Source organism: Marmota monax, unplaced genomic scaffold (genome assembly GCF_021218885.2).
Source record: "Marmota monax isolate L192 unplaced genomic scaffold, Marmota_monax_Labrador192_F-V1.1 WCK01_AAM20220418_F8-fsc00044, whole genome shotgun sequence".
In the NCBI taxonomy this organism is placed as follows: domain Eukaryota; kingdom Metazoa; phylum Chordata; class Mammalia; order Rodentia; family Sciuridae; genus Marmota; species Marmota monax.
In genome coordinates this window covers 9,003,943-9,029,868 of record NW_026695198.1, presented here as the reverse complement: position 1 = coordinate 9,029,868, position 25,926 = coordinate 9,003,943, and the positions used below count along the sequence as shown (strand labels likewise).

Sequence of the window (25,926 nt, the reverse complement as noted above, 5' to 3'; positions counted from 1 at the left end):
AGGCATCTCAGGAGTGCAGGATGTCATTCTACCACTGAGGGTTAGCAAATGACTCCATAGCTGCTGCTTAAACTTATTGTCCTTCCTGCCTCAAAGGAAAATATTTTATAAAATTGATTGTAGCAGTTTTTCTGTTTGGAAACATCTGTTAAAAGAGAAAACAAGAGTTCCTGTAATGTTGAGTGATAAACTGAAGACTTACTATTCTGTTTTGAATTCTGTAGATATCTTTTCCTACAAAACAGATAGTATGATGTAGTCAGAATGAAGAGCTTTACTAATTTTTGGTTCTTTTAGTACCCTAAGTTTTAGAGAAATTAATCATTTTTATTTTGGCCAGAAAAAAAAATCAAGAACTGTAGCCTTATAAAAGAATCAGATTTCTTGACAGTTAAAAAAAAAAAAAATCATGATATACATTTATCCACTCTAACCTACTTTTCCAAAATGGAATCCTCTGTTTTATTAAACTGGATAATTTCTACTATAAACAGAAAATCATTATGAACAAAATTTAAGATTCAAAGAAAAACAGGTCCTTACATGGTCCCCAAACATATAAAACCAACAAAAAATGACACTGAAAGTTTAAGCTGAAAATTTTGTTGATGCTGTTTTAATTATTCATATGTGCTTATGTAAATGCCTCTCCATTTCTGAGTTTGGAAAATTAATCCACGAAGGGCAGCATAATAATTATATTCTCTATTGCATTATTATTCAGATATTTTTAAAAAGCTCATCTATAATTTCGGAAAACAGATTCATAATGCTGTCTGATATCATACTTAATGCAAATGGGGTAAAAGCCAGTAGATGTTGGTTCTGCAATATTGACTATTCTAAATATTTCCATGTTCCTTTTTTATAACTCCAGTTTGAACTTTGTTTCATTGAAGGCGAGAGAATTTTATCTAAGAGCCATGTCATTGAATTTTACTTAGAATAACTTCTGAACTTGGTTCTGAACACTTACCTATCTCACAAATCTACCTCAAAGTATTAGTAGAAGGTACCCACAAATATTATATAACAAAATATCATCTTTTACCTAATCTATGATCACCAATTCCATTTGAAAAAAAAATGCCATTTCTTTCAGTGCTAAAAAAAGAATCTTGAATTTTAAAATGTAATCATTTTGGCCTAATCTTTTTCTTTTTAATATTTTTCGTGTAAATGGACACAATCCCTTTGTTTTATTTATTTTTATGTGATGCTGAAGATCAAACCCAGTGCCTCACACATACTAGGCAAGTGCACTATCGCTGAGCCACAGCCCTAGCCCTTGGTCTACTCTTTACACAGGAATTACTTTATTAAGTAAGATCAAACACGGGCTCTTTGCCTCGACTAAATGGACATGCTAAACTGGCTCCAAAACTGATTTGTGGAACTTATTATGGACTTCACAAAGTGGTCAAGGTTACTTTTTCAATTTGTGTCAGCCAGAATCAATAAATCTCTCACCTGGTCTCTTTGCTGTACGTATTGTGCTGGTTAATCATGTATATACACAGCCTAGCACATTAGACTTGGAGAAAGAGTTTTCTGATGGGAGCCAATTTTTAACTACCATACTGTTGGAAATTGAAAACAAAGGAAAACTGCTTCTGTTTATTATTAAGGTGTGATGTGAACCAAAAGCCATAAAAAATCCTGCTGGCCAATAACCAGGACCAGAAGAAGTAAGTTTCTCTTCTAAAATTATTTTGTTGAGGAATCGCAACTTTAGAAAATCCTTAATAGGGAGACACAGTGCTTAACAAGAAAAAGGGACTTAGTCAACTCTTCAAATAGAAAACTAAACTTTCTTTCTTGCACACATATATTGAAATGCTTTTATTTTTAATTTTTTTAACTTATTTTTTCCCCATTTTTTTGATTGGTGCGTTGTGGTTGTACATAATGGTGGAATTTGTTGTTACATATTTGTACGTGCACATGATATAACAATGTAATTTGGCCATATCATTCCCCAGTATTTCCCCTTTCCTCTTCTCCCTTCCCCTGATCCCTTTTCTCTGTTCTACTGATCTTCCTTCAGTTTTCACGAGTTTCCCCCTCCTTCACCCTCTTTCTTTTCCTTTTTCCTCTCTATCTTCTACATATGACAGAAAACATATGATCATTGACTTTCTAAGTTCATCTTATTTTGCTTAACATAATGCTGTCAATTTCCATTCATTTTCCTGCAATGACATAATTTCAATCTTCTTTATGACTGAATAAAACTCAAGTATGTATAAATGTCACATTTTCTTTATCCACCGATGAACACCTAGGCTGGTTCCATAGTTTGGCTGTTGTGAATTGTGCTGCTGTACGTGGGCATGCATGTATCACTATACTATGTTGACTTTGATTCTTTAGGAAAAATACTGAGGGTGGTATTGGTTGGATCAGATGGTGGTTCCATTCCCAGTATATTGAAATGCTTTAGAGACCAAGTATAAAACCCCAAGTTTATGTGCGTAAGTGGAGAAGAGCTGTGGCAGAAAAATTTTCAAAAAATAATCTCTACAGTAACCCTTCTCTCATTCTAGCTCACCTTTCCCTGTTACGCTCTTTATAATACAACTAAAATTGGAGGTTCCATCTAATGGTGGGTCAATGGACGTAGCATGTACTTCAGTAGTGTCCAGTCAGCCGAATCCTGCCCCAGTTGAGCTGAGGACAGCTCAGTGTATCAAAATACCTAAGCTGCATCTTGTCCAGCTACATCCTGTCCAGTTCCATCTTGGGCTGGTTGCTTAGCTACCCACATGACTTTGGGCAAATTGTCTTGTTTCTTTCTCCACAAACCAGGGGGATGTACCAGGTGACTCTCAAGTGTTTTCCAGTTTTTACGTTCTAGGTTCTCATCCACTATATGGCAATGAGATTTATCAACTCCCATCTTTTGGGTGAGGTAGGGAAGTGTCACATTCTTAAACTTACCACATTCTGGTATGCATAAAAAAATCACTTGGGGGATGTGGTAGGTTTGAGGTTACTTCTTTGACTCTGCCTTTTCCTCTAGCATACAAGGAATTCCAACCCAGATGACACATAAGATCGGATTTGGGGAAGCCTAGCCTTAGGCTTTCAATAAAGAAGAAGGCTGTGAAAAGCAATACTTTTTTATTTTTACAAAGTTTATCTGTCTATCTATCTATCTATCTATCTATCTATCTATTTCTGTGGTGCTGGGATGGAACTCAGGGCCTTGTGCTTGGGAGGCTGGTGCTCTACCACCGAACTATATCCCCAGCCCAAGAATATTTAAACGAGTTGACCTAAGGGTATCTTTACATTCTGAATGAAAATAACAGCTTTTACATTCAGGAAATTAACAAATATAAAAGGCAATTCCAGAAAGAGAAGCAAGATTCATAGTTTGGAGACAACTTCTAAAACTGAGTCTTTTCATGCAATTTGCTAAAAATCAGAGTATAGGAGATAAAGAATAAACAATGTGTCTAACTTTAATTTTAGCAGAACCTATTTACTGTAACAAAATAAATATTTAAATGTTCTATTATGAATAAATATTTTAAAATTTAAATTATTATAAAGCCCTGTTAATTTAATCTAAACATTAATAATTTTATATATTGTAATAACCGTTGAGAATGTTTAGCATTGCCTTTTTTCTATCTAGTCTTTCCCAGTCTAAAACCATTTTTTAATTAATGTCACAACTGAATGACAGTGAATCTCTTGTTGACTCATTCGCTCTTTCAAATAACAGGTTTTTTTGAGATTTAATTCACATATCAGACAAATTTTTTTCTCCCTGCCCCCACCCCCTCTCTCTTTCTTTCTAGATGGCATCTCAAACTCCTGAGCTCAAGTCTTCTTTCTGCCTCAGCCTACTGAGAACCCAGGACTATAGGCTTGCACTAACTTATCCATCTTAATTGATTCTTTTACAGCGTACAGTTCAGGAACTTTGATTTGTTTTGTTTTTTATATTCACAGATATCTACAACCATTGCCATAATCAATTTTAAGGTTTTTTTTGGTTTTTTTTCCCTCATCCTTCCAGAAAGCTTCTGCCGTCATTCTCATCCCCCCAGATCTGGCCCTAAAAAAGCACTATCCTACTTTCTGTCTGTATAATTTTGTCTGTCTTGAATGTATTGTTTGAATGGAGTCATATAAAATAATGTGTGGTCCTATAATATGTGGTCTTTTGTGGCTGGCCAGTTTTATCAGTGCCCATCTGTGTTGTAGCATGTATCAGTTCTCCGTCTTCTTCCACGGCTGAACAATATTCCTTTGTGTGAGTATGCCACATTTTATTTGCCCCTCTATCAGCTGAGACATTTGTTTTGTTTTTTTTTTTTACTTTTTGGTTATTATGAATAATGCTGCTATGACCATATGCATATTTTGTTGTTGTTGTTGTTAATTTATGTTTTCGATTCCCTTAGGGTAGAATTACTGGGCCATAGGATAGCACTGTGTTTAATAATTTGAGGAACTGCTAAGCTGTTTTCCAAAGTGGCTGTACCATTTTAAAATCTCACCAGCAGTGCATCAGGATTCTAGTTTCCTCTATATCTTCACCAGTACTTAGTACTATCCTTTATTTCATTGTTGTTTTGTCTACTATGACTATTCTAGTGGGTATGAGCTGGTATCTTGTTCTGATTTTTTTTAAATCCCAAGCAGCACTATTTAAAAAAAAAAAAAAACATTTATTTTTTTAGTTGTAGATGGACACAATACCTTTATTTTATTTTTATGGGGTGCTGAGTATCAAACCCAGTGCCTCATACATGCTAGGCAAGCACTTTACCTCTGAGCCACAACTTCAGCCCCCATCGTTCTGGTTTTGATTTGCATTTTCCTAATGACTAATGGTATTGAGCATCTTTGCAGGTACTTATTGGCCATTTGGATATGTTCTCTGGAGAAATGTTGACTCATGTTTTCCCATTTTAAATTGGGTTATCTTTTCATTATTGAATCGCAAGAATTCTTTATAGTCTACATACAAGTCTTTTACAAAAGGGTTTGGTTTTCAAATGATTTCTCCCTGGTTGTCTTTTTACTATCTTAGTAATGTCATTGAAAGCACAAAATATTAATTTTGATCAAGTTAATTTTGTCTTTTTTTTTTCCTTTGGTTGCTTCGATTTTTGGTGTCAAATCTGAGAAACAATTGCCTAATTCAAGATTATGAAGATGTATGCCTATGTTTTTCTCTATGAATTTTATAATTTTAGCTCTTACATTTAAGGTTTTGATCCATTTTTTAATTTTTGATTTACTATTTATTTATTTTGGAACCAGAGATAGAACCCAGGTGTGCTTAACCACTGAGCTATGTCCCCAGCTCTTTTTTTATTTTATTTTTTAGAGAGAGAGAGAGAGAATTTTTCAATATTTATTTTTTAGTTCTCGGCAGATACAACATCTTTATTTTAATTTTATGTGGTGCTGAGGATCGAACCCAGTGCCCCATGCATGCTAGGTGAGTGGGCTACCGCTTGAGCCACATCCCCAGCCCATCCCCAACTCTTTTTGATTTTTAATTTTGAAACTGGGTCTCACTAGGTTGCTTAGGGCCTCACTAAGTTACTGAGGCTGGCTTTGAACTTACAATCCTCCTGACACAGCCTCCTGAGCCACTGGGATTACAGGTGTGCACCACTGCACCTCACTTAATTTACTTTTTGATTGTGGCAAAATATACATAATATAAAATTAACTATCTTTACCATTTTTAAGTGCACAGTTCAATAGTATAATTATATTTACATTGTTGTGCAACCATTACCACTGTCTACCTCCAGAATTATTTCATCTTCCCCAACTTAAACTCTGCAAAAATTAAACAGCAATATCCCAATTCCTCCCTCTTCCCCTGACAACCAGCATTCTACTTTCTCTCTCTCTCTCTCTCTCTCTCTCTCTCTCTCTCTCTCTCTCTCTCTCTCTGAATTTGGATACTTTATACGAGTGTGATCATACAGTATTTGTCCTATTGTGAACGGCTAATTTCACTTAGCATATTGCCCCCCCACCCCCAGGTCCATGCATGGTTTGGCATGTGTCAGAATTTCCTTCCTTTATAAGGCTGAATAATATTCCTTTGTATGGACAGACCATATTTTGTTTAAGTGGTTGATTTATTTTGATTTGTGTCATTTATGATGTAAGTTAGGGGTCCAATTTTATTCTTTTGCATGTGGAAATCCAGTTGTCTCAGCATAATTTGTGCCCATTCATTCTTAGCACAGATAAGTAACTTAATTTAAATTACTTTATTATTTCAACCTCTTAAGTGTCAAGGGAAAAAAAAATCCAAAGCTGTTTCAAAAGATACAGAGCATTATTAGGACACTTTGTATTGTAGGTAACAACGTGTACTCAGGACAAGTATAAAAAACATCATGTGATGTTATATTGTTGTTTCTCCCTGTACTTTTCTTTTTATAATTGAAAAGGAGACTGTCACTGCATATACTACTTCAAAGATATTGTGAACCAATACAAACCATAACGTAGAAGAATTTTATTATTCTTATTTCCAACATTTAAGTATAATAATCTTCATAAAGTGTGCAAATGGACATAAAAATTGGAAGAAAAAGAATCATGAAAATCACTAGTTTCCTCTTTGGGGGAATGTCAGTCACCAAGAATTGATATATACTTTACTACCAATAGGTGGCGCTAGACATTTAGTCAGGATTACATTCATTTTTACATTGTCTATAATATACAAAATAACAAAAATCTCTTAACTGAAAAAAATAAGATAACCTCTGGAAAGATACAGAATGACTGAGTGAAAATGGTCTCTTTTCCTCATCTTAATGTAGTCATATACAAATTATCAACAAATGAAGGTGGATAAACTCACACCAACAGGGACCTGTTTACAGATTTGAGATATCCCAACCTCCAAAACCAAAAGGGCTTCTTACCGATGTTCAGGGGGCCCTTGAGGTCAAGGACACAATCAGACTCTCTTGGATTCACCAAGAAGTATCTGGAAAAACTAGAAGATTTAAAAAAAATTATTTTAATTCTTGAGATAAAACAAATGAAATCATAATAGAGAAAGATCTTTTCTACTGTCTCCAGATGGATTGTTACATAACCAAGTGTAAATTAATGATTGATAACAGGACTGAATGAATTTTTTTTTCTATGTATTTTATGTGTTGTTATAATAGTTGCCAATCTTATTTCCTGGTAGATTAAATATATAACATATAAATGCCTATGTCTACGTAAACATAGTCACATACATACATTATTGATTGTTGTTATATTAATATTGAAAAACTGGAATAATTTAAAACTAGTCCTCTATAATAGAAACCTACACATGAGAACAATATCACATATTGGACATAGTGCTTTGAATCTAATTTTTATTTATGGTGTCTTTTACCATGGAGGGATTGATTATTGGTAACATATTGCAAAACTACCACTTATCTTCCAAAGAATATTAGAAGCTCTCAACCCTCAATGATACTGGGAAGACAACTGAGTACCTGCCCTGTGACTAAGTTTTCTATAGGAATTTTATTAAAGATTGTTTAATTTTGTTTTCCTTTGGTTGGTTTTTGTTGCTGGTGGTGGTTTGGGGGGAGGGAGAGAGTTTTGTTTTGTGATGCTGAGGATCAAACCCAGGACCTTGTGCTTGCTAGGCAAGTGCTCTGCCACTCAGCTACATCCCCAGCCCCTTTGCTGTCCGTCTTCTTAAAGTTTTCATTCAATTAAAAAGATGAACTGGTTTGGGCTGTTAACACCTGCAAAAGAACATGTACTCCCCAACCCTTTGCTAGAATGTGTTCAACTCTTTATAACTTTGGATAAACATAAGATGATCTAGGAATTGTCTCAGAGTCTTGAACCAAATGTTGACCCTGAAGAGTCTCTGAAACTTCACCTCAGTCCTAGATTAACTTTTGTGGATGTGAACGACAACACTAAAACTTTTCCAGGTTTTTCTGAAACAGAGAACTTTACTCAAGTTAAAAAAAAAAAAAAGCAAACCAATAACAGAACAATAACAAAAACAGGAGTTTTTGCTTTGTTTTGTTTTTTTCCTTTTTGGTCTTTCCTGAAGTGCAATTTGCTACCAAACTAGATCACCTTTGGAATAACGTCAGCCCTAGCCTCCTACAAGAGATAGGAGCAATATGTTTAATCTTACTAAATGGAATATATGTGGATTGGATAAACAAAATATTTTTCATAGATCCAAGAATGCAATAAATGAAGTTTATTTATGAATTTCCCCAGGCATTTCAAATGAACTCAGTTCCAATTAAATTACATTTATTGATTTATTGAAAATGTTTATTGGATCATTTTAATTCACTTCCAGTCATTTTTAGCAATTTAAGTTTAGTATTTTATTTAGCCATTATAAGAAACTACTGCCCACCCATCTTCACAAGACTCCATTGGTTGGCAAGTACACTTAACATTTTTTATCACACCCCAAAGAACCCCTTGTAGGAAGGGAAGCTAAGTAAGTTCATTCATATGCTTTTAGAGCTTTGGGAAGATACTGTGTTCTGGGATTAGCTTGAGACTTCAATTCTCCTTTTGGATTTCACATGTAAAAACAGAATTCTCAAGTATTTTTCAGAGTAGTTTGCATATCCCAAATATGCAAACCTCAAACATTGTTAGGAATCTACACAATTGTTAGGATTTTCTACACAATTTTAAAGTTTGGGAGTTTTTAGTTGGTTAAAAAAATTAACATAGATATATTCAAATGCAGATAACCACCTCCTAGCCTGCAGTTTGAGTCTCCTGCTTGACTTTGTGTTTGCATACAATGGCTCTTTAACAGCTGGGAGTCAGTGAAAAAGAAACTGGGGGAGGGAAAGAGATTTAATAATGCTATTTTGCTGTGGAAATCACACTCCTGTTGATTTGTTTTGTTTTGTTTGCAGTGTTGGGGATCAAACTCAGGACTTCACTAGTGCTGGGCAAGGGTTCTATGGCTAAGTTACATCCCAGCCCTCAAAACAATTTTTTGTTGGTGAAAGTTATATTTAAGACATTTGATATTGAAGGATTACATGGGCCCTTTGCCCCTCTGCATAAACAAGTTACAGGATCTTAATATTTCTTCAAAGACTTGACTTATGTCATTTATTAATTGATAACCCAGAGGGGCCTGAGATAGTACCCTGTAAGCAAACATATTAAAACTTTGGCACAAAACATGAATATTCACTCTTATTAGATAAATGAAATTATTAAGAGCCCTCAACATCAGGCTTTCTTCTGCCTAATAAGTTGCAAAAATCACTTTGGTTTTCAGTGTTGGATTTGTTGTTGGTTTGTGTATTTTAGAATCATGATTTTCATGTTGGATTTGCTATTGCTGTTGTTACTAGTTTGTTGGTTTTAGAATTTCAGATGAAGGATTGATGACCTGCAAAACAAAAAAGGATTTGTCTAGCCCTCATGGTGCTCACAACAGAACACTGGGCATCCATTGCAGAATGAGCTGGCCATCTTTTGGGTGCTCTTTGGAGTACAGAGGGGGAAGGCTTCTCAGAGGATAGAAGACCAGACAGTATGAACTTTTTAATTCTCTTGCTTAATGTTTATGCACTTGGGCAGGAATGGCCCCAATACTTGCAAGTTTTCCTGAGAGAAACTATGTAGCCCCTACCTACTGCCAATCACTGGGAACTATTGATATTTATCAAAAAGAACATCAAATGGTGGATGACCGTATAAATGGCAGGTCAATAGACACATGGCAAATGGGTGAAGCCTTCAAACCCATTACGGTGAGGAGGAGTATGGGATTGTGAGTCATATTACATTGAATTTTATAGAAGTAACATACAGACTTAAGTAATTGCAGATCAGCCCAGGCCAGGTTTTTGCTTGTAGTTTATAGAGGTACCTGGGCCTCAGAATTATGGATAAGGAATGATGGACAGGTTCTACCATGCGTCAATCACATGATTTTTGAGGAAGTTACTTCTCGATGCCTCAGGATGTAGTCACTTATAAATTGAGAAATGATGTATCTTGAGGTCAAAATCAGTTGCTGTCAAATACAATGTCCCAAATTTTTAATTATCCCAAATATGCATTCTTTCAGCCTAGCTACAGCAATCAAAACTGGCTAATTTATGCAAGAAGGGAATTGATTGGGGTAATGTGGGGCAAGTTGAATTAGGAGGAAAAAGTGGAATCCAGAAAAGAGAAGGTGGGGTTAATATGGAGAATTTGCTTCCATTTTTCCATTGTACGTTGTGGCAGTAAACATTGGGAGCATGGTGGAGCCCTGTTGGCAAATCTAACTCAGATGTGAGCCACTAGCCCCAGGGGAAAGGGGCTGCCGCTATTTGACTGTTCTTGGGAACAGGGCAGTTTCCATCCCCTCTACTCAGACAACTGTGTCCTACAAGAACCCATTCACTTCCTGTGCTTTCCATTCTTAATAAGTAATACACCATAAACTCATGGGGGAAAGAAGCCAGAGAGGAATAAATATCATTTTTGCAGCATAATGGAGACCTAATATTTAAAAGTCTGGTTTCACATCTTGGCCCTGCCACTTACGTACAACAAATCACTTCTAACCTTCCAACTTTAAAGCAGATGAGGTGCTGGCATCCTGGGGTCACTGTGAGATTTGGTGTGATGGTGGATACCAAGCACTTGGACTGCAGTAAGCCCCGTAGCCTCACCAGTACTGGTATTAAGGTGTGCACCTCTGCACCTGGGCTGATCCAGACATTCATCTATTCCTTGGCAGATTTCAAACCAAATATCTAACTAAACATGGTGAATCTTCAAGTCCTTCTGTCAAATCTCTAACTACCCTTTGGAGGGAACACAGTTCACGGAGGTAAATACAACATCCTGAAGAATGACTAACTCCACGTGGAAGCCACTCCCAAGGAGTAGGTTCACCACAGGTGCTAGGTAGAGTGCACAGAGTGGCTGGCCCAGGGCACATTCTCCCTTTCCTCTCATCTTCTCCCTTCCTTCTTTCATTCAGACCATCCTCAAGGACTGGGCAGGCTCACCCATGCTGGGAATGCTGGGGGCTTAGAAATAAAATTCAAATACTTTTTTTTTTTGGTCTGTTTTTAAATATTTATTTATTTATTTATTTATTTATTACTTGGCTCTACTGGGGTTGAGCCCAGAGGTGCTCTCCCACTGATCTGCACCCCCATCCCTTTTTTATTTTTTATTTTGAGTCAGGGACTTGCTAAGTTGTGCAGGCTGGTCTTGAACTTGGGATCCTCCTGCCCCAAGCCTCCTTCGCAGCTGAGATTTACAGGCATGCACCACCAAACCCGGCTTCAAATATTTTTGAGATGTTTCCAGCGGAATCCCTCTCTTTAAGTATCAGTTATTTCATTACAATAACCCAGAAAATGAGACATACATTTAAATATCTGCTCCTATTATCTAAAAATTTAAAAATACTACACCATAAGACAGAAAAGGGCATGTTCCGAAAACACTCAAATCATGTCTGGTGTATTTGAGCTGATAAGGATAACCGATAGGGAAGCTCATTCCCACTGTCCCCTGCAGGCTTATTTCTGAAAAGACAATGCAAGTCAGGAGTTGGAGATGATCAAACTAGATAAATTTGGGGATAAAGGAGTCTGGAAAGAGAAAGGAAGAAAATATGGCCACAAAATGGCAGAGTGATTCTCAGAGAGAACAAATCCTTTCCTTTCTGCATGTCCCCAGTGCCTGCCTGGACTTAGCAGATGCACAGACAGTCTGGGACTGTGTCTGGGTGCCCAGCTCTGCAGTGGGGAGAGCAGAGACAGGGAGGGGGATGCTAGCCATCACCCCAGAGGGATGGCAGGAAAGTAACAATGCAGAATATGCCACCTGAGCCATGTCTGAATTTAAAGCACAGAATCCAGATCCAAAGTGGAAGACTATCCCCCAGCAAGGAGCTGCTCTACAATGAAAGAACGCTGGCAACCCCATCATGTGTGTGTTCTTTTGGGGGTTAAGGTTTTAACCCCCCGGGAAACCTAGCCGAGGAGTCTGAGCATCTTTACTTCCCCCCCACAAGAATGCTTTCTCCACTATTATGCTATTTACTTTCTCTCAAATAAACCATCAGAGAGGATCACCAACCTCACCCAGCAAAATTACACTATTCAGTTTCCTGGCTGATAAGGTATCAGCTAAGAGAGACTTTTCTGAACAAAGTAAAATTAGGGGCCATCTAAGTGGCCAGGAGGCGTAAGCTGTGGCACTTTGGCTCAGATGGTGACAACAGCAAAGACTAAAAGATGACAAGCCTCTGCACCCATAGGAGTGTGGTAGGTCCCCAAAGCAAGGAATGGGAGGACAGTGAATGGAGGTGGAAAGTCTACCATTCCTTGGGAAAGGGACACTCCTCAGAGGCGAGAGATGCTCCATCCCACAGGAGAGAGGTTCCTGTTGGGTGGAAAGGATCAAACCTAAACCCATACTCTGCCCTCTCTTAGGATGAGAGTAGCTGAGAAGGGAATAGGGAAATCTGGAGAGCCTATTGGGAGAGGAAGGGTGCTGAGAAGAGTCCACTATCATGACAAGGAGGTAGAGTCCAGTACTGAGCACCAGTTATTTGCTGTCTCTGCTGATCTGTTCTAAAGGCAGGCCAGATAGAAATAGTCCTATTCAAGATCATTGATCACCCAAAATAAATCAGAAGTATGGAAGTATGGCCTGCCTCTTGCAGAAGCATGTCCCAAACATCTCATAAAAGATTACAAAGAGCACCACCTTTTCTTCCAACTATTCTATTACCTTTTACTCTAGTATATGACCTTTGATTTGACCTGTACACACTGTAAGCATGTTGATGCCTTGTCCGTTAGAGTTTTAGTCTCCACAATTCACATATGAGTGGACTCACTTTGACTCAATATCCAAAGAGAAGAGACCAGTTCCGTTGTTTTCTCAGAACTGCTGGTCATGGCCTCTGAAATTAGGCTTTGAGGTGCATTCCGTTTTTTATATTTATTATTACTAATGTGAGACTTTTTATATTTATTATCACTAATGTGAGACTTTTTATATTTATTATCACTAATGTGAGACTTTGGTTATATTTATGAAAGGAAAGCCAAACTGATTGTCATTGAACTATGCAACAAAAATAATTCCTGATGTGAAAAGGGGGCGTTTATTGGCTCCTGATCTAGCTCAAAAGGGATAGTCAACTTAGAGCATGGTAAAAATGCTTAAATTTCCCAAATTGGTTTGCTACAAAAAAACATTTTTAGTTTTAACAATACACCAAATATCCTTTCCTGTTTTGGAAAGATCTTCTTTAATAACTTTGAGAATGAAAAATGATAGAACCTACAACTTAAATTAAGAATTTGTGATAATTAAGCTTCATTTAGAGATAATCCACAGACATTTTTTTATATGAATAAGTAGTTAAGTACATAAAATATACAGTTCTTATTAATATAAATAAGGCTTTTAATAATTTACTTTTCTGATGAATAGAGGATTTCTGTCTGTTTGTCTGTTGGGAGGGGGTACTAGGGATTGAATCCAGGAGCACTTTACCACTGAGCTACATCCCCATCCATTTTTAAAATTTTTTATTTTGAGACAGGGTCTTGCTAATTGCTAAGGCTAGTCTCAAACTTGCAATCATCCTGCTTCAACCTCCCAGGTAACTGAAATTACAGGCATGTACCACTGTGGATTTTTTCTTTCAAGATGATTGGCTAATAGACATAAATAAATTGGCTGACCACCAAGATGGTTATGTTCAATACAAAAAAAAATCTAAATATCATGCTTTGTGTTATGTGCTTAAAGGTAGCTAAGTATATTTAAGCTTAAAATTCTTGGTACATTATCTTACCAAAAATTTAGTAAGAAATTAAGAAAAAAGGGTGACCATGTGCTATACCTGTTTCCTACTAAAAACAATTCTTAGATATTGATGGAGACCAAAATTTTGAATCAAAATGTTTGATCTGGTTTCCATGGAGACACTGACAATGTGTATCCTACAACACACACTGCTTGGAACTCAGGCGTGGAAGTGTGATGAACTGTGTGGACATTCTCTGGTGGACAATTCCCTGGCAAGGTGGCCCAGAGCATCTTCTGGAAAGCTGGTCCTAATGAGGAGATAAGCCTTTTCAGGCAAACATGTCTTTATCCAGCACTGGAATGCCTCCAAAGAAAACAAGAAAGGCTCTGACATCAGAAAACACCTGTTGACTTTGGAGCACCCATATCGATAACAGCAAAACACGTGGCAGATGTGCTGGTGCGGAGCCTCCTCTGCAGGAGCAAAAGGAATGTTAACTATGAAAAAAATCAAAAGGAAATGGAGACAGGAACTTCCAAATTCTTCTACCCATCTGTCTACATGCCATTAAAAAATTTGTCCTCAAAAACAATTTTCGGATGACAGTCTCAGCTTTCCAATCCCTTAAACAAAATGTAATTTTAGATATTTAAAAAGATCAATAGTTATAAGACCTCCAAACCCATCCAAGACACTTTCCTTGAACTCTTTGTGTTCAATGACATGCTAGATGTCTAAAAATTTAATATTTCAACAACAGAACTAATATACCCTCAAAATCTACAGAGCTAATAAATAAATTTAGCAGGTTGTAGGATATAAGATGAGCTTTTGATTGTTTTTTTTTTCCTTCTTTTTTTTGTACTGAGAGTTGATCCCAGGGTCTTACACATGTATAGCAAGTGCTCTAAATTTTATTTTGAGACAAGGCCTCACTAAATTGCCAAGGCTGGCTTCAAATTCATGATTCTCCTACCTTAGCCTCCTGAGTAGCTGAGATTACAGGCATGTGCCACCATGCCCCTCATGAGATCAGTTTTTTTAAGAATCAATTGTATGTCTACACAATAACAATGAATAATCCTGAAAGGAAATTATCTATTTACAATATCCTATCCATAACAATAAGAAATTTGAGTCAATTTAACAAAAGAAGTGCAAGTACAGTGAAAACATTATTGAATGAAATTAATTAAGTAATGGGAAGAAATTAAGAAAAAAGGGTAACCATGTGCTATACCTGTTTCCTACTAAAAACAATTCTACTAAAACTCATATTCATGAATCAAAAGACCATATTGTTAAGAATGGCAATATCCCCAAAACGGATTCAACACAACCCCTCTCAAAATCTTAGCTCACTTACTGGTACAAGCTGATCCTAAAATTCATGGGAAATCCACAGGATCCAGATTAGCCAAAACAATCTTTTAAAAAAAATTAACAAAGTTGGAGGACTCACACATCTGAATTTCAAAACTTACTAGAAAGCTTTAGTAATCAAGAGCATATAGTACTGGCACTAGTATAGACATACAGTTAAATGGAGTAAAATAGAGAATCCAAAATCAATTGATTTGGGGCAACAATGCCAGGACAATTCAATGGGGGAAATAAGAATTATTTCCAACAAAATGATACCAAATATACACATACCAAAGAATGGAGTTATATTCTTCTTCACATTATATATAGAAATTAGTCCAGAATAAATTAGAAACCTAAAAACAAGATTTAAATCTGCAACACTTCTGGAAAAAAACATAGGCTTAGATATTCATGATCTTTGATTTGGCAGTAATTTCCTGGAGGTGATACCAAAAGCACAAGCAACAGACGAAAAATAGAAATATTGAATTTCATTGAGATTTTCTTTGAAAATTTTATGCTGTGAAGGACACAAAAAAGAAAATAAAAAGATAATTCACAAAGTCGGAAGGTATTTGCAAATTATATATCTGATAAGGGTCCAGTATTCAGAATTTATAAAGAATTTTTACAGCTCAATAACAAAAATAATTCCATTTGAAAATAGGCCCATATATAAATTTGTTTGCTTTGCTTGAGAATGCATTTACTTAACAATAAAAGCAATCCAGGTATTAAAAGACACTTTTACTTGAAGATAAAAGCAATCTAAAAATTAGATAGAAGCCATCTATCCTATGACTTTAAAGTTTCTTTGGCTATTTCACACAGTGAGTAATTCAAATATTGATAAATGAGAGTTAGCAGCACATTACTGTGATAATTTTATATTTTTCAGAAAAAAAAATAGAGCAAATTTCTGTTATTTATTTTCCCCTTTTGTATTATCATGACTGCCTTTTGGTATTTTATTGTTACTGAAGTTCTATTTTTAGAATAAAATTTTGTTCTCTAAAAAAATCATAGAATCTGAATAGACATGTTTTGTTTCTTTTTTTTTTTTTTTAGCTACACATGACATTACAATGATCTTGGCAATTTATACATTTGAATGAGACATGGTTTTTAAAGAAGATACACAAATAGCATAAAATTCATGAGAGTATGCTGAGCATCATTAGTCTAGGGAAATGCAAATCAAAACCACAATGAGATAACCAGTTGACATTGCTAGAATGGCTGTCACCAAAACAAAAGAACATAACAAGTGTTGATTCGGGTTTTTGAACCTTTGTAAATTGTTAATAGGAATGTAGGGAGATGCAGCCAATTTGGAAAATGATCTGTCAGTTTCTCTGAAAGTTAAAAATGGAGAACTGGGGATATAGTTCATTGATAAAACATTTGCCTATCATATACAAGGCCCTGGGTTCAATCCTCAGGGGAACCAAAATTAAACATAGAGATATTATATAACCTAGAAAATCTACACCTAGGCTTTTGTCCAAGAGAATTGAAAATGCATGTCTACAAAGAATCTTGTACATAAAATGTTCATAAAAGTATTATTCATAATAGTCAAAGGATGGAAACAACCAAGTGTTCATCAACTAATGAATGAATGAATGAATGAATTGTGGTATATCTATACAATGTAAATAATTTTAGCCACAAAAATACACAAAGTACAAATATAGGGATAATACTTAGAGTCATACTAAGTGAAGGAATCTGGACACAAATAGACACATATTGTATGATTCTATTTACATGAAATGTCCAGAAGAAGAAAATATATGCAGACATAAAATAGATCAGTTATAGTCAGAGGCTGGGGAAGATGGTGCCATGGGAAGTTCTTGCTAATATGGCTTGGATTTCTTTGAGAAATGTTCTGGAATTATATAATGGTTATGGTTATCTTGTGAATATATTACAAGTCACTTGAATTGTATATTTTAAAAGGGTGAATATTATTGTATAAAAACCACACTTCAACTTTAACTTAGGAAAAAAAAGCAAAATTTTCCCTAACTCCAAAATTCTTTCTTCTGTATGTTTCCTGCCTCCATAAACCTTAGGTCATCTGGATTTCTCTCTTCTTTTTACCCCACATTGTCTCAATATCTGATGCTATTATCTTGAATATCTCAAATTTATTGCCTCCTCTCCATCCTCACACTCACAGTATGTTGGTCATTCATCATGCCAGAATTTCTTGCCTACATGACTTAAACAGTCTTCATGTTTCCAAACCTGTCTTTGCTCAGACCTTTGTGATTTACCCAAAGGAAGTGATCTTTCTAAATATGTCAATCACGTTTTCTTTAAACTGAGAAAATCACTTCTCTTTTCTCTTTCTTTGAGGCTTTAATCATTGCTTCAGACATGTGTGTGAATACATGTGGTTCTGGAGATGCATCCATGAACAGTCCCACTATAGGGGCTCCCAGAGAGAGTGCCCAGAAAGCAAATAAGCAATTAGGAAGGAATATGATAAGTGTTACCACAGAGCTGTGAGCAGAGAGCCTGGAGCAGTCAGGGGAAGCATATTGGAAGGTAGCAAAATTTTAGCTGGTTCTTGAAGAATGAACAGGAAGTACTTAGTGCAAAAGTCTCAAGGGAAAAAGAAAAAGGGAGAAGCCTAATCCTTAAGGATCTTACATGGCCATAAATAGAAATCAAGTCTCTTTTGTTTTCAAGTTAAAAAAAAAAATCAACTCAAATTGATTCAAACAAAAAAAGGGTCTGAATAACTAAAATAAACTAGAGGTGAAGTGGTTTGAGCAAGCGCAGTCCCACAGACTGACATGTCAGAGCCTGTGTGACACAGCTCTGTCGGGCTATCTCCAGCAAGGCCTGGTGTCCACCATGTCCAGATGGCGACCAGCAGCCAGGCTTGGAGTCCACTGGTTTGTAAACCCCACAGAAGCTGTTCCTCACCAGTGGTTCCTAAGACTGCTTTTTTCCACTGGGCTGACAGAGACAAATGACCAAGCCTGAATCAATCATTGGGCCAGAGGTACAACATTTCCTCATCTCCAGTCTCTGGAGCTGGCCAAGTCAGAGAGGGTGGAGAAGGATGGCAGAGATCAAAGCAAAAGGAAAGAGGGTGCCAATTTCCCCATAGAAAATCAGGCACTGTGCCCAGAGGTGGGAGAAATGGTTGATAGCCATGGTGAACTAGCAGCAGCCGTCTGTGGAGACATCCTAAGACTGCCAGGCTCCTTCACACAGCGACAAGTGAAAGATATGCAAGATATGAACCCTCATGGAGACCATGATTCAGGGGCCCTGAGGACAAGGACGCTGATCTGGAAGCTGTTATATTAATTTAGTAACATATTATCCTTGCTGAAATTAAGGTAATATCAGTATAAATCAAAAATACTTGATAAATTTGAATAAGTTCTTAGGTCTTAGGTTTATAATTAAAAGTGGATGCTATGTGGATGGAGGGGCTCTAGTGAGGTGGAAACTGAGAATGACCCTGGGTTTAAGGCTTGGGCAACCAAATGAATAGAAATTTGTTGTCCAGAGACCAGGGAGCAGGAGTAGCTGGAAACAGGGGGAGGAGAGCTAGGTGATTTTAATGTGCCTGTTGAATATCTGTTATCCAAAATGCTTGGGATAAGAAGTGTTTCAGATTTCAGACTTTGGAATACATGCATATCTATAATGAGATATCTTTGGGATGGGAACCAAGTCTAAACACAAAATTAATTTGTTTTATGTAAACCTTATATACATTGCCTGAAAATAACCTTATATCATATTTTTAGTGCACCTGCATTTTGACTGCCACCCATCCCATGAGGTCAGAGGTCGAACTTCCCATTTGCAGCCTCATGTTAGTGCTGATTGAATTTTGGATTTGGGATCATTTTGGATTTTTGAGTTTCAAGGTAAGAATACTCAATCTGTATTTGTGTGATATCCAAGTGCTGCTGGTTAGTAGGTAGCCAGGTTCTTAGTCTGAAGCTTAGGGAAGGACCCGGTTGTATGTCCTGCTCCTGGGCACACATTCCTTTCTGAAGGAGACCTACTAAGTGATGGAATGGGGAAAATCACGTATTTCTCACTCTAGAGGCTCATAAGTCACAAGGGACAAAGGCTGTGTGTACAAATGTCAGACCGCCTCTAAAACGTGGATGAACTCCAGACCCCCTCCTACCCAACTTTGGAGTCACCTCTGAAACCAGGACAGACCCTTCTCAAGGTGAAACACTGAAGTAGAGTCTTATAGAATAAGACAGAAGCAAAACACTTCAGGAAACTCTGAGAATAAATTAACTTGCTAAATCGTAACAGTATCTTGAAAAATCTTTCTTTTCCTTTTGAAATTGGTCTACCTATACAACTAAGTATAGGTAGCAGCAGATCCCCGTCATAGGAGGTAGGAACCAGCACCAGCCAGGTAGGACTGTGCCTCTACCAGGTGACCTACAGACAGTACTGGAGGCAGCTATATCTGACAGTCTGGGCTTCAGGAGTGCGATGTCCTTACCAATTCTACATGAAGAGCCAGAAAATATTCTAACAGGTTTCTGAGTCTTATTGGATGAAAGGGCTCATTTCATCAGAGACCCTGAAAAGCAAGTCGCCCCCAAAACTCACCCCTAAATTAAGCCTACTTTCTTCTTTCAGATTTTCACAGAAGATTAAAACTATCAGAGTGATTGTGAAAGCTGGTCCGTGGATGGCAGTAGGAATGATGTAGCAGGTCTTTGTCATGTGACTCTGCATGAAGCCCATTGGCAGAAAGGATCTGGGTGAATCAGAAGGCAAAGCACTTTAACATACTGCAGCCATGTGTAGCTTGATCTCTTCCCTGAGCTCCACAGTAATCTTTTTTTCTTTTCCTTCTACAAAAAAGTGTCAGTCTATGGCTTACGAGATATGTCTTAACATAACCTAGGAAGAAATTTTAAAAAACAACTCTTGTTTCAGGACTGAAAGTTATCCGGAAAACTGGAGAAACGCTGACTGTCACTGTAAGGAAATGAAAAACAGGAGGTGACATGTTTGTGTTGGGCAGATGGGAAGTGGCTTTCTGTATTTCCATAGGTAATTATGACATCATCAAGGAAATGTGAGAAAGCCATTAGCATTGCACAAATGCCTGCTGATCTTGTTTCTGAAGGTTGTTCAGTTGAACTCAACCACAGTTGTACGTACACTTTTTCAAAGTATGTGTGATGTTTTAGTTTTGTTAATTTGTTTTGAGTTAAAATATGTGATCCCTCTTAAATATTCCATTTCTAAATCACCTCTAAAATTAAGACTAAAGTAATGAATTCACATAATGCTGGCATTTCAGAAAATAGCTATATTATTGTTAATAGTGGAATTACGAGAAATAAGTCCTTCTGTAGTAAGCAGTACCTATCGTCAATATTTATTTGAATAGCTTACTGACTATCTGGAGGATGTGTGTTTTCTTGCAAGCCTAGGATGCTAGAAAAATAAGGAAGCATTGTGCTTCCTTTCTCTGGCAAGAGCAGTGTATTTGCTCTCTGTAGGGACCTGTTGGTCACTGAGCAAATCACTGTTCTACGTATAACCTTGATGATTTACATGATTCTCTAAAAAGCACACACCCAGGGTTTTGTTCCAAATGCATAATATTAGCAAACAACCTGTCTAATAAACTTGAAATGTTGTCCCAGAAAATGCAGAGAAAGGGAAGATATATGGATAATTTAGGTAGTTTTTCTCCTTGAATTTGGAGTCCTTCTGTTTCAACTCTGCTTGAAAGTTCGAATCTTGTTCTTAGGTTCAATTAATGAATGCATGAATGGGAATGAGGTCATTCCTCCCCCTAGCTTTTTAGAGACATAGGTGAATTACTCTTGAGATAGTCTGTGTGGGTTAAATGAGCTTGCTCCTTTAGCCCTAAAAAAAAAAAAAAAAAATTAGGTTCTATTTCCATATGGATCTCTTAGGGTCACATTAAAAAATGCAATTTAATGGTACCTGCATAACCTGGCTGGATGGCATAGAGAACACTCCAAGAGAAAGAGATGATGAAAAGACCACATAACTTTACAGGTGAGTGACTTCACATGACACCTTTACGTGCCACCAAATTGTATACAGGGCTCTTTCTACAATAGCTAGCATGTATGTGCTTACCAAGTGCCAGGTCCAGTTATAAATGCTTTAGCTCATCAAGTCATCACAGAAAACCCACAACAGAGGCTAGAGAGGTCAAGTCACTGGCCCCAAATCACACAGTAGTTGGCATAAGGTACATCTGGAGGAGGAAGCCAGGCAATATAAAGCCAAGTCCTTGCTCATAAAAATGCTAAATTTGGGATGGGCTTGTGACTCAATGGTAGAGCACTAGCCCAGCACTTGTGAGGCCCTGGGTTCAAACAAATAAATAAAGGTATTGTTTCCAACTACAACTAAAAAATAAATGTTTTAAAAATAATGTTAAACTCAGTGGCTTCTATGCCAGCCCACCTTACTCTTGTCCATCTACCTCCTTCTCTCTCTTTTATTACTTGTACACATAGACAAATGATCGTTGAGTAGTTCATTCTATCGCGGGGAACCAGCACCAACTCTTATAAACCACATTGATTCCTGCATCTGAACATGCATATCCCAGACTTTGGAGAATGTCAGTCATACAATCTTTGCATTGGACAGTGAGTCCTGAGACAAAGTGATGGGATGGGAGGTGTCAGAGGTGGCCAGAGCTGGAAGCCCAGGTTCCAACCTGGACTCTTCTCCAGGTGAGTTGGTGATCATAGGCAATTCAGGAGTTGACACATCTCTCTGTTCCCTTCAGACTCAAACATTCTATAATCCCATGGTACAAGGTTTGAGAGACTTGGACACGGTATTTTTAAAAAGCAGGTGGCAGATAAAGAAGAATGAGCACTACATTTGACAGCTAAGTTATGTTTCCGCCTGTTTCCTGACTACAAATCCATCTCCCCCCATGGATAATCATTGGGCCGAACTGGTGAAATCTTATTTGAGTGATAGAACTTGGGAAACTCTTCTTAAATGCTTAGTGATTAGTTTGGTATTTGAAGAATGCTAAAAAGAAACATAAAATCTAATAAATCTGATTTGAGGATTTATACATGAAAGACTTTCCTATAGGCCTTAATAATAGATGGGACAGTACTTTGAAAATGAAGGTTTTAGCTGGTTGTAGTAGCTCACATCTGTAATCCCAGCAATTTGGGAGGCCAAGGCAGGAGGATCACAAGTATGAGACCAACCTATGCAACTTGTTAAGACCCTGTCTCAAAATAAAAATAAATTAAAAAAAAAAGGTGTGGGGGTGTAGCTCAGTGATAGAGTATCCTAGGGTTCAATCCACAGACTGATTAAAAAAAAAAGAAAGAAAGAAAATGTGGTTGTTAAACCATATCTTTGCAAACTATTTAGCTTCTGTATATTCTTCTGATTTTAAAATGATCCAATGTGTCATTATCTTTCAATACCAGGCAAATATTACAGTAGTTTCAATAAGAGAACATATTTTACCTTTAAACATTACCACATGACACTATTCTTATTCATTTATTTATTTTGGGGGAGATACTGGGAATTGAATCCAGGGGTGCTTAACCATAGAGCCACATCCCCAACTCTTTTAATTTTTTTGAGACAGGGTCTCGCTAAGTTGCTTAGGGCCCCACTAAATTGCTGAGACTGGCTTTGAACTCATGATCCTCCTGTCTCAGCTTCCCAAGCTGCTGGGATTACAGGTATGTGCCACCATGCCCAGCTCTTCTAAGTTTTGAGTCTACTTCATTCAGTATGCAACTTATTACTAGACCAATAAGTTCCAATTCTGGAGAAAGCAATCATTAAAAAAAAAATGAGGGAACTATACATTCAATCCTTACATTCTGGTGCAGTTCTAAAGATATGATTAAATTTATAGTTCTATTACTCTTTAACTCACAAGCTTACCAGCAATAGCCATGGTCTCTTATTGTTCTTCAAATAAGAATTACTTATGATTTTAACATCAAAGAGTATTAAATTTACAAATGAGAATAACTTTTAAAACGAGTATTGAATTTTGGTATAGAATCTTATTAAAGTCCTACACAAAAGCACCAGATGGAAGAACTTGAATATAACAGTTGGGGTCTCTGGGCGTCTCATCAATATCTGAAACTGCACTCATCATTATTGGAACAGTTTCATCAAATGATTGGGGTGTTAGCTGGTTTTATTCCTAAGATGGTACCTATATCCTGAAAAGACAAGTTCCTTCTTCTAATGTAGAGGCTCTGGCCTTTTGACCCAAAAATTCCTTTCAGAGAAAGCATACATGGATCTGAGCGTCAGGGTGAACACATAGTTTGGAGACAATGTCCAGGAGCCTGCCTGAGCTTGAACTCTGAAAAGAATTGTGAAGCTGCATCCTGTCAGAGCTTCCTCTCATTCCTGTATTTCTTTTTCCCTGTTGCGCCTTATTGGCAGCAAATGGACTATTCTTTGGTACTGTTTCTCTACGTTCTTTCCCACAATCTTTTTTTTTTTTTAATTCTATCTCCCTCATCTACTTTGGTACCTTTTTTTCCAAGGCACTCACCTGACTTTTCATTCTCCCCATGAGTCTGTTCATCCCAACATCTCTTTTGTTTCTAATCTATGAAAAGAAGCAAATAACAAAACTGCAAGAAATAATTCCTGGTCCCTCTGTGAGAGGGAAGCTTCGCTTCATCTGTATTATTGGATGTGCACTTTTCTGCGTGGTGAAGCAAGTCAGTATTCACATCTGATTTAACTGTGGAGAGAAATCATGTCTCTGCAGCTGATTCAGAGAGAAAGCAAAGGAACGTCTTCTGACTTTCCCACCCAACTAATCCACTGGCACACACACACACAGTGGACTTGGACACTGGTTAGGCACTGAGGAGACAGCCCTACAGCCAAAGTCTAGTGGGGAATTAGAGATGCAAACAAATATCAACAGTTCAATGAGATATGATATGGGCTGATGAGCACTGATTTGAGAATTTGCAAAATAAAGCAAGCAAATATGTTTCTTTGCTGAGAGGAGATGATTGCAGAAAAGAGATGACCTTTAAAAAGAGACTTGGAAAAAACAACAAAGAAGAAACCCATAGAAGGAGCTCTGCTGACAGAAAGATATGGACACCCAGAAACTACACGGGTAACCAGATGCAGTGGTGCATGCCTTAATCCCCGCTACTTGGGAGGCTGAGACAGGAGGATTGCAAGTTCAAGGCCAACCTATGAAACGTAGGCCTTTTCTCAAAAATAAAAGGAAAAGGGCTGGGATATACCCCATCAGTAGAGGGTTCGTGGGTTGAATGCCTCAAAGGCACAAGTCATGGCTGGGAGATAGGGTATAATTTGGGGTGGCAAGAGACAAAGCTGAAAAACATGGCAAACAGGACTTCATGTGTTTTTTGCCTGCTGATGTGGATATTATCCTATAGGTGGGGAGAAAGCACAGGAGAATTTTAAACACTCAAAATACAATGGACAAACTTGTGTATGCTTGGAAAAAGGAAACTCTGTCAAGCCGTTGGGAGGAAAATTGGAGATACACTGATCTCCTGTGAAGGTAAAAGATGGTGTGAGCATAAATAAAAGGAGCAAAAACAAGGAATAAACATGAGAGATGGTTTGAAACTAGAAGGGTTTTGGAGATCTAACACATATTGGAGGAGGGGCCTCAGAAGAGAAAGTGTCAAAGATAACCTCACAAGTTATTTTTTTTTAACGATTGTCTTGAGTTTCCAAATAAATGGATAATAATATTACAAAAATATGCATACAAGTCAAAAAGTGAGCTTGGCAAGGGAAAGTTATATATGCGTTTCAGTTACACATCTTCCCTTAGGGATGTCTATCTGGACATGGGTACGCTTGCAGAAATAAGTGATATCAAGTTCAGGGAAGAAATGCAGATTTTGGAATCACTGGATAGAGGCAGCAAAGGAAGTTACAAATTTGAGAAGACACCCCAGGAGAAATACCTAGAGCAGAGAGAAACGAAAACCTAAGTTGAAATCTTGAGAAATGGCCAATAGTCAGGGCAAGGATCAAGCAAAGGGGATTAGAAAGACAGAAAGATAGGAAGAGACATTGAGGTGGGGTGGTGTTGCAACATCAAAGGGAGAAAGATTTTTGGGAAGGGAGTGGACAACAATGTTAGAGGCTTAAGGGCGGTCAAATAAGATAAGGAATGCAAATGTCAAGTGGATTTCAAAATTGGGAATTTATAGGTAACCTTACCACGATGAGCTTCAGAAAAGTTGGTGGAGAGAAATATCAGAGGGATGAAGAAAGTGTGGGACTTGAAGTCAAGGTGATTCGGATGTATTCCTTTTGAGAATTCCCTTGAGAACCCCTGCACTCTACAAACTACTGAGAACCCCAAGAAGATTTTGTTTATGTGGGTTACATCTGTTAACATTAACCATAGAATTAAAACCGAGAACTTACTATTTTATCCATTTAAAATAAATCTATTATACTCAACATAAATACCATTTTTGTGTGTGTGGGTGAAAATACCTGTTTTCCAACACAAAATTGGTATTTGCAATGCTACAGGCTCAATTTATAAAGCATGTTGCTAATCTATAGGTAATTGTGCATTGACCTTTTTCATGATATGAAACCTAAACAATCCGCTCAGGTATCTCAATCCATCTTCTGCCCAGTTGTGCTAGGGCAATGGTTAGGCTGCAGAAAAGTCAAAGAAAGTGTCCAGAGACATGGGAGACATATGGTTTAATGGG

The 25,926-nt window shown here is 37.3% G+C and overlaps 1 long non-coding RNA gene across 1 annotated transcript in view; it reads left to right on the top strand.

Annotated features, from left to right (window-relative positions):
- The window catches only part of LOC124082165 (uncharacterized), a 41,444-nt gene extending 15,775 nt beyond the window's left edge, over nucleotides 1-25,669 (top strand). Inside the window, exons 2-3 of the long non-coding RNA XR_006848282.2 lie at nucleotides 18,952-19,074; nucleotides 19,817-25,669. This is a non-coding gene — a long non-coding RNA (uncharacterized LOC124082165). The remainder of the gene's footprint in view (nucleotides 1-18,951; nucleotides 19,075-19,816) is intronic.
- Nucleotides 25,670-25,926: the final 257 nt, after the last annotated feature.